Here is an 11999-nt window from a genome sequence, read left to right on the forward strand (position 1 = left end):
ATGGCCGGCGTGGCGGACGGGCTGGCCGCGCCCTGCTTCCTCCCCGCCTCGTCGCGTGGCGGACGGCGCCGCGCCCTGCTTCTTGGACACCGGGCGGACGCGCACGCCCTACTTCCTCCTCGTCGCCCGGCGTTGCGGACGCGCGAGCTGCGGGACGTTGCGGCGGAAGCGGCCACGGAAGGCCGGCGAGACGCAGACGTCCACGTAGAGAGTAGCAGCCGTCGGCGGCAGCGGCGTCGTCGTCGTCAGGAAGCAGCCGTTGTCGCAGAGGAGGGGAGCTCGAGGAGATGGGGGGTGCATGGGGGCGGAACGAGTGGATATTTTCTCGATCGCAGGCAAAAAAATTCACCGGCAGCCCCCCAAAAGGCGATAAAAATGCCTCCTGGGGGCCTCTACGGCTGGAGATGCCCTAAGGCCAAGGAATGTAACCGTCGAAACAGCCAACGTTATAGCTTAGTGAGCTACGCAGAAAATGCTTAATGATTTGTCCTGTCTACATGCGAACCTGTTGTTTCCTGCTGGACTTGGTCTGCCCGTACGTCCACCTCCATCACCGAAAATTCCAAATGATGTTAGGAGTAAGTGAAACGAGCATGGAGAAGCAAACAACTGCTGGGGTGACGGTGACAGGACGTCGTTGTCAATAGATTTGAGGAGTGTATTTTTTTAAGTGAGGATTATCCTCGGCCTCTACATCTGGACGATGCATGTAGCCAGTTTATTAATTATTTATGAAGACTTTACAAAGTAGTACACCAGTTTGTTCGAAGCCACCACATCTTAGCAACAACTGTCGATATTTCTAACCACTTGATGAAGGGGCGCCGATAGTCCAAGACTAATACCAAACAGGCATCGCACCAAAGCCTAACATCTAAAGCGGGAGGCCCCAACCGAGCCACATACTGGGTTTTGAATACAAACCGGTCCAACGCACTCTCATGTGTCGTCGCCGTCGTCTTCCACCAATTCATCTTCAGAGCAGAAACTAACACACGATTTTGCCAGGCCTCTCTGTCATCGACGTCACCATGACGCCAGAGAGCGTCCTCCTCCTGGGCGAGTCCATCTCCGCGCATCGGACACCGAGTCTCCATTGCCATGCCACCGAGATCCGCCGCCATCAATGAGTAAGATGAAGCGCCACTCCATCAAAGAAGCCGTCCACCGAGATCCGCCGCCATCAATGAGCAAGATTTGAGGAGTGTTTGTCGGGCAAAATTGCTAAACTTGCCGGATTCAAATTTATGGCGAAACATATGTTCACTACCCTCAGGTAATATTATCTAACATGATGCAGTTACAGGAAAAGTTATGTACATGTTGCTCTCTAGGTTCTTAGTTTCATTATTTTAGTTTCCCAGAAATCACACATGTATAAGTACTAACTTGTAGGCTAAGCAAACCAAACCAGCCGTTTAGTTTGAGGTATAGCATGCGAGACGTACTTCTATACGTACTCCATCCTACATTTTACCGTTCTTCCCAGACCAGAGCCTGGGAGATTTTCCAGACGCTCCCAAATCTGCAAACGAACCAAACAAAACAACACGGATAACAATGCATGCGCACACCAAGCCGAGCAGCCAGAAACAAAATTCATCTGTAATCCCAATGAAACTTCCCGTCCTACATATGGCCGTCTCCTTTCCTGTCCCATTGACATCTAAACCATAGACATTCATCAAAGGCTTGAAGAAGCACGCACCAGCCGATTCGATAGGATGAAGAGGAAGCCCGTCGTGATCTGCTGCAGCGTGCTGCTCGCCCTCATCCTCGTCCTCGCCATCGTCTTCGTCGCGCTCTACTTCACCGTGTTCCGGCCGCGCGCGCCGCACGTGGTGGCGACGGTGGTGAGCACGACGTTTACTCAATTCGACGTGACCTCCTTCCCGCCCAAGGTCAACATGAGCTTGGGCGTGGACGTGACCGTGAAGAACCCCAACTACGCGGCGTTCCGTTACGGCGACGTGGTGACGGAGCTGACGTACTACGGCTCGCCCGTGGGGCAGTCAGTGGTGCTCGCGGGGGAGGTCGGCGCGCGAACGACACAGACCGTCGGCGGGACGGTAGTGCTGCAGGCGGACAAGGTTGTGTTCACGCCCCAATTCGTCCAGGAACTGGCTTCCAAGTTGCTCGACCTGCCGGATTTCATGCTGCCGTTCCAGACGAGGACGACGGTGGCCGGGAAGGCCGTGGTGCTGGGGACGTTAAAAATCAGGGCCAGCTCGGCGGTGACTTGCAGCATCACCACCTACCCTCTCAAGCAGGAGACCACCTCCGACTGCACGTCCACGGTTAATGTCGGTTAACTATTTTTACCTGTGCGTGCGAGGAGCCCACACGGGCCGGGTGTCAATCAAGAACTGTGGGAGTGAGTCACTTTTTTCGGTGAGTTTACAAGCTTTTCTCTTAGGTTAGAGGGTTTTGTATTTGTATAAATAAATAATAGTACTATGCTACGTAGTCAACATTTTTAAGTGCACTCATACAATCAGTATTTCCCCGCGTGCGCCAATGTTTCCGAATTTGTGCAGCCTGAGAATGCATGCAGAGAAAAATAAGAGATGTTCTTCACAAGATCCACAAGGCAGTTACAAACAGGCAACGCTCGTTGCTTGTTCTTGACATACAAATTCTTGAAAAACAAACAGCGAATCGTCCTCAAGTACTAGCCCAAAAATTCGAGACAACAAATCGTCACTGTTATTTCAATGCGCACATGATATCTCGATGTAATAACATTAACGCCCCCATTAAGCTTCAATTCCAGCACTAGTAACAACAATTGAAGAAACGCCGCCCACTTTAAAAATGATCAAGAAACGCCACAACCGAAAAGTTCCGCCGTCCCTCGTGCTTCCGGACAACTGCTGCTGCCAAACATGGCAAGGGTCAAGAAGAAGGCCGCCGTAATATGCTGCTGCGCGTTGCTCGCGGCGTCCCTCCTGCTCGGCGCCGCCCTCGCCACCGCGCTCTACTTCCTGCTGCTCCGCCCGCACCCGCCGCGCGTGGTGGCAACGGCGGTGGACACGCAGCTCGCCGCCTTCACCGTCCTCCCGCCGGGGCTCAACTTCTCCCTGGCCGTCGACGTCACCGTGCACAACGAGGACGGTCGCCCGCGGGGAAGATTCCGGCGCGGTCGACGAGGACGGTCGGGGCGCGGGTGCGGGTGGACGCGGCGAGGGTCATCCTAAGCGGGCACTACGTGGTGGACGTTGTCGCAGGCGCGCTGCCCTTCGAGGCCAAGACGGCGGTGGCGGGGAAGGCCGCGGCGCTCCGGCTGTTCAGGGTGAGCGCGAACGCCGAGGCATCGTGCAGTGTCATCCTGTACCCGTTCAGGAGGGAGAGCAGCTCGCACTGCACCTCCACGGTTCGCGCCACATGAATGCATGAGGAGCTTTTCGCACGTCGCGCCGATTCCGGTGATGCTTCTAGTCTACGAGCAAGGAGCGCACGCGACCGGGGAACAATGCAGGAAGATGTGCAGTTTCATTTTTCTTTTGGAACAGAGAAGTGTACTGCGCTTTCAGCTGACTTTGAAATCTTGAGACTTGAGTTATACTCCCTCCGTCCCAAAATTCTTGTCTTAAATTTGTCTAGATTGTTGGAATTGTGTCGAATATTGTGTACGAGATGGGTTACAATTGAACTTGTAGTTGTACTGTGTTTAGATAGAATACGGAGTCGTGTCCAAGTAAAACACTTGTATCCTATGCCTCTCATATATAGCAGGGCTAGACACAAGATCTAATCTATGCCAACATAATAGAACAGACGCACAGGGGGAGCCGGCGGCGTGTGCCGGCTCCCGGATGGCCGGTGTGCGGTACTGTGACGGTGTCGTGGAGGAGCGTCCATAGTCAGGCCCCGGGGATGTAGCCATATCGGTGAACCTCGTTAACAAATCTCGATATCGTGCCTCGTGTGATTGCTTGGTCTTCGAATGATCGATGGTATGACTCGGATTTATTCTAACAAGTGGTATCATGAGCGAGGTTTCGAAGAGGCTTTGGATTGTTGATTGAGAGGAAAAGTTGCGATGGTCGGTCTCGAAAAGAGGCAATGTGTTTTCCGTTCTATTGACAGTCCGCAGCAGAGCTGGTCTGATGTGAAGGTCAATGATGATCGTGACACGGATGCCAAAGCAGCATGGTTAGAAGCAATCGGAAGCAACCAAGGCAGCGGTAGATCGGTTCGGCGGCGGCGGCAGGCAGGCAACATGCAGTGTTCTAAATCAAGTTGGTCTCGGTCTCGGCGAGATCGAACGCGATGGACGGAACGCAGCGCAAGGCATGCCAGTGGAAACCGTGTGAAGGCCCAATCAGGCTGAAGCGTGGGTGCTTGTGTCGTGCAGTGCAGACTCATGAGAAGATTTATTTGAAGAAAAGAAGAGGACCGAGTCCTTATCTGACACAGGGAGGCAAGAGGCAGATCAAATCGAGAAAGCAAAAATCCATTGGTACATCCATCGAAAACTAGTAAGGGACTTGGACAAAGCAAATAGCTTAGCATCAGGAGTTGAGCCAAGGGAGCAGATCACGTTTGGTGGATTGCTACTAGTGTATGGAGGCGAGACCATGCTGGGTTTTGCTCATGTACTTTGGCGCTGCAGGGATAGCTCAGGTATTTTTTTCATACAGTCAGCCATACGAAGAACCATGGAGCAAGCCACACAACAGGCATAGGCGAAGCAAGACAAAGAGCATACGAGAGCACATCAAGGCAACAAGAATGGGAGGAGAAAAAGAAGCAAGTTGAGGAACTGAACATGCAGCAAGCTAAGTAAATGAAAAAGAAGCAAGCTGAGAAACTGCAAAATAGACAACCCCAGGAACTGGAGAATAGACAAGTTGATGAACTGAAGAAAGAAACATGCCATGGATGAAAAATGAGGACTAAAGGCAGAGCAAATTCTAAAGAAACACAATGAACAAGAGGTACCAAGAGGGAACATGCCAGAGAGTGAGAGCTCATCCAAACAGCAGCCCAAGATGCCACAAAAAGGACATTTCAGTGATCCCATGAGGAGTTCTAAAAAATAGAAAGTCCATGTTCGATATTTTCCCATAATTCACTGCCTAGTCTTGTTGTCTTCTGTTCCAGTGATATATTTTGTGAACAAGTGTAGTGCATGCTAGAGTGATTGTTTGTATGGTCATGAACATGGAGTGATCATAGAAAGTGCATGATCAAGGTATGTTGATGATCATGTAGTAGAACTTTGTTATTGTTGTTAATGTATGACCAAAACATATTATGTTTGATATTGTTGTATAACACAAGCAAGCTTGATCTTTTTATTGTATGACCAGATACATATGTTAAATGAACATTTGTTGATACATAGTGTCATCTTGTTGTCGTTTGTTCAACTTGTTAAATGAACATTTGTTGATACATATGTTAATTGAACATTCGGTTAACTGACTAAAAAATCACACATTTTAGTTCAGACACACACTGATTTTGGTTCTCCAAATCACACATTACAACATTGTTCGCTGCAAAAGACCACTCCATTGGGTCACAAACAAGACACAGAGACTTAAAACTGAATTTAAAGTAGTTCACAACACACATTGCAACTGAACTTAAACATCACACACATGGAACATAACACATCACTTCTTCATTCTCCGAGCAACCTGCCTTGCCTCCAAGTTAGATGTCGTCGACCCTCCCACACGAACACACAAACTCATGCTCCCAACTAAGGCATGCGCCTTCAAAAGGGAGGTATGCATCAGGTAAATCTCAGTACATCAACGGGCCATGGTCTACCACGGACATGGCATGGACGATGACCGTGTCCAGGAGGGTGTGCCTCAACACCCGGGATGCTGGAGCGGACGGTGACTCACATTCCTCTTTGGAGGACGACCACTTTCTCCACATCGGCGCATTGGGCTAAGGGCCTAATTTAAAAAACCGGACCGGGCCAGTGGCCTCAGTGGTTTTTTAAGCTAATAAGACCGTTCTGCAATCAGACCGGAAAAAACCGGTCGAAATGGTCGTTTTTTGGAAAACGGTGAAAAAACCGGGTGATTGAACCGGAAAAACTGGAACCTTTTAATAGAAATTTGGAGAAGTGGAATTCGATCCTAGGACGTGTGAGCAGTACACGGGGCCTGCCCACGGCCCAATAACCAATTCAGTTGTGCTACTTTGTTGTCCACTACATGGAAGTAATTTTATTTGATCATTGTTTCACACTATATTAACACATATATTACTCAATATATATTATTTTATTGCTTAAAAACCGACAATCCGGCACATATATTACTCAATATATATGGACATGACATGGACGATGACCATGTGCAGGAGGGTGTGCCTCGACACCCGGGACGCTGGAGCGTGCAATGACTCACATTCCTCATTGGAGGGACAACAACTTTCTCCACATCGACGCCTTGGGCAGGGGACCTCCGATTTCAGAACCTTGGGGACTTTAGCTGGATAGTGAGTCACACCTCCACCACCAGCTCGTGATCGTCCTCCAAAGGCATGATGCCGATAAGCTCGCGCCTAGCTAGCTGAGGGCGCCTTAATGGCCTCCGGTTCCCACAGCTCATCGGGTAGCCCTTCAAAGCTCGCCTTGGTCTTGTAGTCTAGCCCGTAGGGCATGACACGCACCGCGCGGTTCCAGCGGCAAAACTGTATAGACGAGCCAGCACACTACACTTGCTTCGACGACTTCATGACACATGTGCACAATGTGCCATCGCTTGGGAATTTTTTTTGGCGGGGAGGGAGGGGGAGCGATTGGGAATTTAGGGATTTTGCTACCTCTGAAACAATTCAGCCCCTTTAGGCAGCAACATAAAGAGGGTACATGTGAAAGATCGTGGATGTCGCCTAGAAGGGGGGTGAATAGGCGCTTTAAAATAATTACGATTTAGGCTTGAACAAATGCGGAAAAAAACCTAACGGTTAATTTGTCAAGCACAAAACCTACAACAACTAGGCTCATCTATGTGCACCAACAACTTATCCTAAGAAAGATAAACAACTAAGTGATAGCAAGATATATGACGAGAAACAATATGGCTATCACACAGTAAAGTGCATAAGTAAAGGGCTCGGGTAAGAGATAACCGAGGCACGCGGAGACGATGATGTATCCCGAAGTTCACACCCTTGTGGATGCTAATCTCCGTTTGGAGCGGTGTGGAGGCACAATGCTCCCCAAGAAGCGACTAGGGCCACCGTAATCTCCTCACGCCCTCACACAATGCGAGATGTCGTGATTCCACTAAGGAACCCTTGAGGGCGGTCACCGAACTCGTACAAATGGCAACCCTTGGGGGCGGTCACCGTACCCGTACACTTTGGCAACCCTTGGGGGCGGTCACCGGTACCCGTCAAATTGTTTGGGGCGATCTCCACAACCTAATTGGAGAGCCCGACGCTTGCTCGGAGCTTTACACCACAATGATTGAGCTCCGAACAACACCAACCGTCTAGGGCACCAAGGCACCCAAGAGGAACAAGCTGTAGGGTGCCCAAACACCCAAGAGTAATAAGCTTCTCAAACTTCACTTCCACGTATCACCATGGAGAACTCAAACCGATGCACCAAATGCAATGGCAAGGGCACACGGAGTGCCCAAGCCCTTCTCTCCCAAATCCCACCAAAGCAACTAATGCTAGGGAGGAAAATGAGAGAAAGAACGAAAGAAGAACACAAAGAACTCCAAGATCTAGATCCAAGGGGTTCCCCTCACTTAGAGGAGAAAGTGATTGGTGGAAACGTGGATCTAGATCTCCTCTCTCTTTTTCCTCAAGAACTAGCAAGAATCATTGGAGGGATTGAGAGTTAGCAAGCTCGAAGAAGGTCAACAATGGGGGAAGAACACGAGCTAAAGAGATTAGGTTCATTGGGGAAGAAGACCCCCTTTTATAGGTGGGGAAAAATCCAACCGTTATGCTCACAGCCCGCACAGAGCGGTACTACCGCTCGACCTCACGGTACTACCGCAAGGGGTAGCGGTACTACCTCAAAGGGTAGCGGTACTACTACTTGCAAGCGGTACTAAAAAATTACATCTGTGCCTACCACCGTTGGACTTGTGATGAGTTTTTGGTCCGGAGCGGTACTACCGCTATAGTAGCCGCGATAGTACCGCTCTGGAGCGGTAGTAAAAAAATTAAATCTGCTCATGTCCGCGGTAGTACCGCTGCAGCCTTTTCAGAACACCAAAACTGCCACAACTTCTGCAAACGAACTCCGAATTCAACGAAACCAAGTTTGTTGGAAAGATAGCGACAAGGGATAACACAATCTTGATAGAACTAACAATAAGAAGGAAATTAGAAAAGTCCCAAGAGAAAATGGTGAGAACCCTTCCTTGAAAAAGACCGGTAAAACCTCCAACACCGAAAACGCGATAGAAGAAGCATATGAAATCCATTTTCGACGTACTAGAGATTGTCACGAAGATAACCACAAGCTCCAAAACCTCAAAAGAAAATACAAATAAGAATCAAGAAAGATGATACAAGGATGCAATGGTCTGAGCTCTTGACAAACGATACGATCACGCTACTCACTTGAGAGCCCCCCTTAATAGTACGGCTATCGATCCTATAACCCGGTCTCCAAACTATCACCATGAGACCGGTAAAATATAGAACCTATCAAGGGCAAACCTTTGCCTTGCACGACGTCCACTTGAGCTAGATGATGACGATCTTGACTCCCTCAAGTTGGACCACCTTTCTTGATTGCGTTGGGTCGATGAAGACTAGATGATTGTTCCCGCATACTCCACTATGGGTGAGCCACTCTTCGGCACATCTTCACAAGTCCATTAACACCACAATGGATGGCAAGCATCAAGCACTTGATCTCTTCGTGATGCTCCACTTGAACTTGCGCACGACAATCTTGATGACGATCACCACTTGATGTCATCCTCTGCATTGGTTGAGTGATATCTTTCTCTTGACGCAAGCCCATGAACACGTACCTAACCTCACATAGAACTCTCACATAGACCATGGGTAGTATACAAAGCACAATGGACAATACTTACCATACCATGAGATCACTTGATCCCACTCGGTGTATCTTCTATGCTTTGTGTGATGATCAACTTGAATCACTCTCTGTACTTAGTCTTGATTAACCTTGACTATTTCCAACTATATGACCAATCTTTGGATAATTCCTTAATACCACCTTGGTCAACTCATAAACTCCTTGAAACCAACACATGTACTTCAAGAAATGCATATGGACAAATCCTTCAAATATAACTCAATGTAACCATTAGTCCATAGAGAATGTCATCAATTACCAAACCCACACATGGGGGCACCACATGTCCTTTCTGTTGGGGATGTAACTATTCGTGTAAGCCGCCCAGGAGGGGCCGGGTTACACAAAGAAGACTCAGTATAAGGAAGCCCAAGACCAAGCATGAAGATGGCGGTTCAGTACAGGGTCTGAGGCCCACGGGCGACTTAAGGCCCGTCGTAGTAAACCGCCATAATGGCATGACTTGTATCATAAGGTAGATTTTAACTAGTAACTGAGCTGGACACTGTTTATGAGCCGGCCGGGACTCTGTAAGCCGGAGGGCGTCAACCCGTGTATATAAGGGGACGACCCGCCAGCGGCTTAGGGTAAGAAAATGACTTATCGAGAAACCGGGCTTAGCGTATCTCGCTCCCTGGTCATCAAAACATCAATACCAACCAAACTAGACGTAGGTTTCCCTTCACCGTAAGGGGCCGAACTAGTATAAACCTCTCGTGTCCTTTGTCCCGATCAACCCCTTCAAGCTTCCTAGTTGCGATGGCTCCACAACTAAGTCCTTTCACGAGGACATCTGACGTGACAATTCCACGAAAGTTGGCGCCCACCATGGGGCCAGCGCACGGTGGATTTGAGTTCTTGAAGGGCAACTTCGAAGGGCTCAAGGGATACATAGTGGGCCGGATGACCAAGAGTCGTCGCGACAAGATCTACATCGACGATGAAGGCTCGAGCCCCGACGCCGGCTCAATTGAGTACGGGTACCGAGTCCCCTTCGGGGGAATCCACGTCTTCATCGGTCAGATTGGTGAGCCGGGCCCTGAGTCGGACAACTGCACCGACCTCGTCGAGACGGCTCAGCGTGCGAGACCCGCCCGAGTTCAACCCTGCATGAAGCGTGTATTTGTGGGTTGCATCCACGGAGAAGAACTTTCTGAAGGATCTGAAGATGGTGGTGAGACGGCCGTCCTCTCTGACGGTGATTCGTCCGCCGGTTCAACAGATTCGCTGTATCAAGTGCGAGATGGCGTGCTTGGGGGTTGTTCCGATGGCTCCAGTATTCCGGACCCTTATGAGCCGCCAAACTGGGCAGGAGTCTTCATGGATGGGACTCAACCCAACCAAAATTCTACAGCCGTTGCTACAATAACATCCGGAACAGGATCAGCCGGGGCAGGAGGCCCTGTGCGCCCACCGGCTCAGGTGCTGATAGATCTCATAGATAAGCTTACGGCCCTGTTAACCGCCATGGTTATTCCGGCAAATAAAGATGAGCATGATGCGGAGGTGGCGCGGGTGCGTGAGGAAATAGCTCAGGCCAAGGAGGCCTTGGCAGCTAAGGACACCAGGTTAGCCACAGAACGGGCAGCTCTAGATGCACGGGCGTAGCGGCTACAGTCAGAGGCCTACCAGCTCATGATGAGCCTAAATGCGTCCAACGAGGTGATGAGGAGGAGGCAACAGAAAACTCAATCCCGTTTGCCTCAGATTTACGACCCTCGGAAACTTTTTGCTACACCCGGAGCCGGCCCAAGTAACCCGCCAGATGCAAATCAGTTTATGACAGTCGAAACAGGAGGACCGGCTCAGCCTCGGGAGATGGCACCTCCTCATGGGAACATGGCACCGCCCCATTACATACCGATACCGTCGGGTCACTTTTCCAACCCCATGGAGAACTTAATCGCAGCATCAGCGTGTTTGGCGGCTCTCCAAGTGGACGGTGATGATCCGACAATGGTGGAGACCCGGAGGATCAGAGAACTTGTCCAAATGGCCCTAGCTCAGCAAGAGACTTATTCTTATAGCTGAGACAGGATTCACTCAACTCCTCCGCCTTGGTTAGCACCGCCTCGCCAAAACCTGAGTCCGAGTTACAGCAGACACATGGAGTCAGAAGCTTTGTCAAGCAACGCCCAGCGTCGGAACCAGCCTGGTGGCTATAACCTAGTACAAGATCGGATACGTCAGGAGAACGAGCGGGCAGCTCAACTAGCGGCTCAACCGACGGCTCCTCAAGATTTCCCAGAATATCCGATGACTTCCGTTGAGACGGGAGTGGCTACTAGAACCGGAGGTGTTCCTTGTTTGCTGTCGGCTCTGCGTAATGTGCGCCTACCCAAGAACTTCAAGGGACCTCGAAAGGTGCCGAATTACACGGTCGATTTACAGCCCGGAGCGTGGATTGAAAGTTATGAGATGGCCATGGAGCTGTTGGAGGTCAGCGACGCAGCAATGGCTAAGTACTTCACCATGATGTTAGATGGAACGGCCCGGTCTTGGTTAAAGGGCTTGCCACCCAATTCCATTAATTCATGGGTAGAGCTAAAGGCCCATTTCATCCAGAACTTCAAGGACACTTGTAAGCAATCTATGTCGATCGTGGATTTGACGAATTGTAAGCAGGAGGAGGGTGAGTCCACCACTCATTGGGTGCGCCGAGTCAAGGAGATAATACATTCATCTGACAAGATGGATGTCGGCTCTGCATTCCTCATGTTGGAGAAGAATTGCCGCTTTGAGCCGCTGAGGCAGAAACTGGGGCGCCTTAAGCGTGACTGCAACGATATGGGTACACTGATGGCGGCTTTAGTCAAATATGCCGACTCTGATAGTACCAAGGATCCCGCGTCTGATGAGGAAAAGACAGGGAAGGGAAAGAAGAACGGCAATGGAAAGGGTCAGTAGCATAACCCGATGAATCAAGGTGGCAATAAGCATAAGGCGGACG

This window comes from Triticum aestivum, chromosome 2B (assembly GCF_018294505.1).
Source record: "Triticum aestivum cultivar Chinese Spring chromosome 2B, IWGSC CS RefSeq v2.1, whole genome shotgun sequence".
NCBI classification, from domain to species: Eukaryota; Viridiplantae; Streptophyta; class Magnoliopsida; order Poales; family Poaceae; genus Triticum; species Triticum aestivum.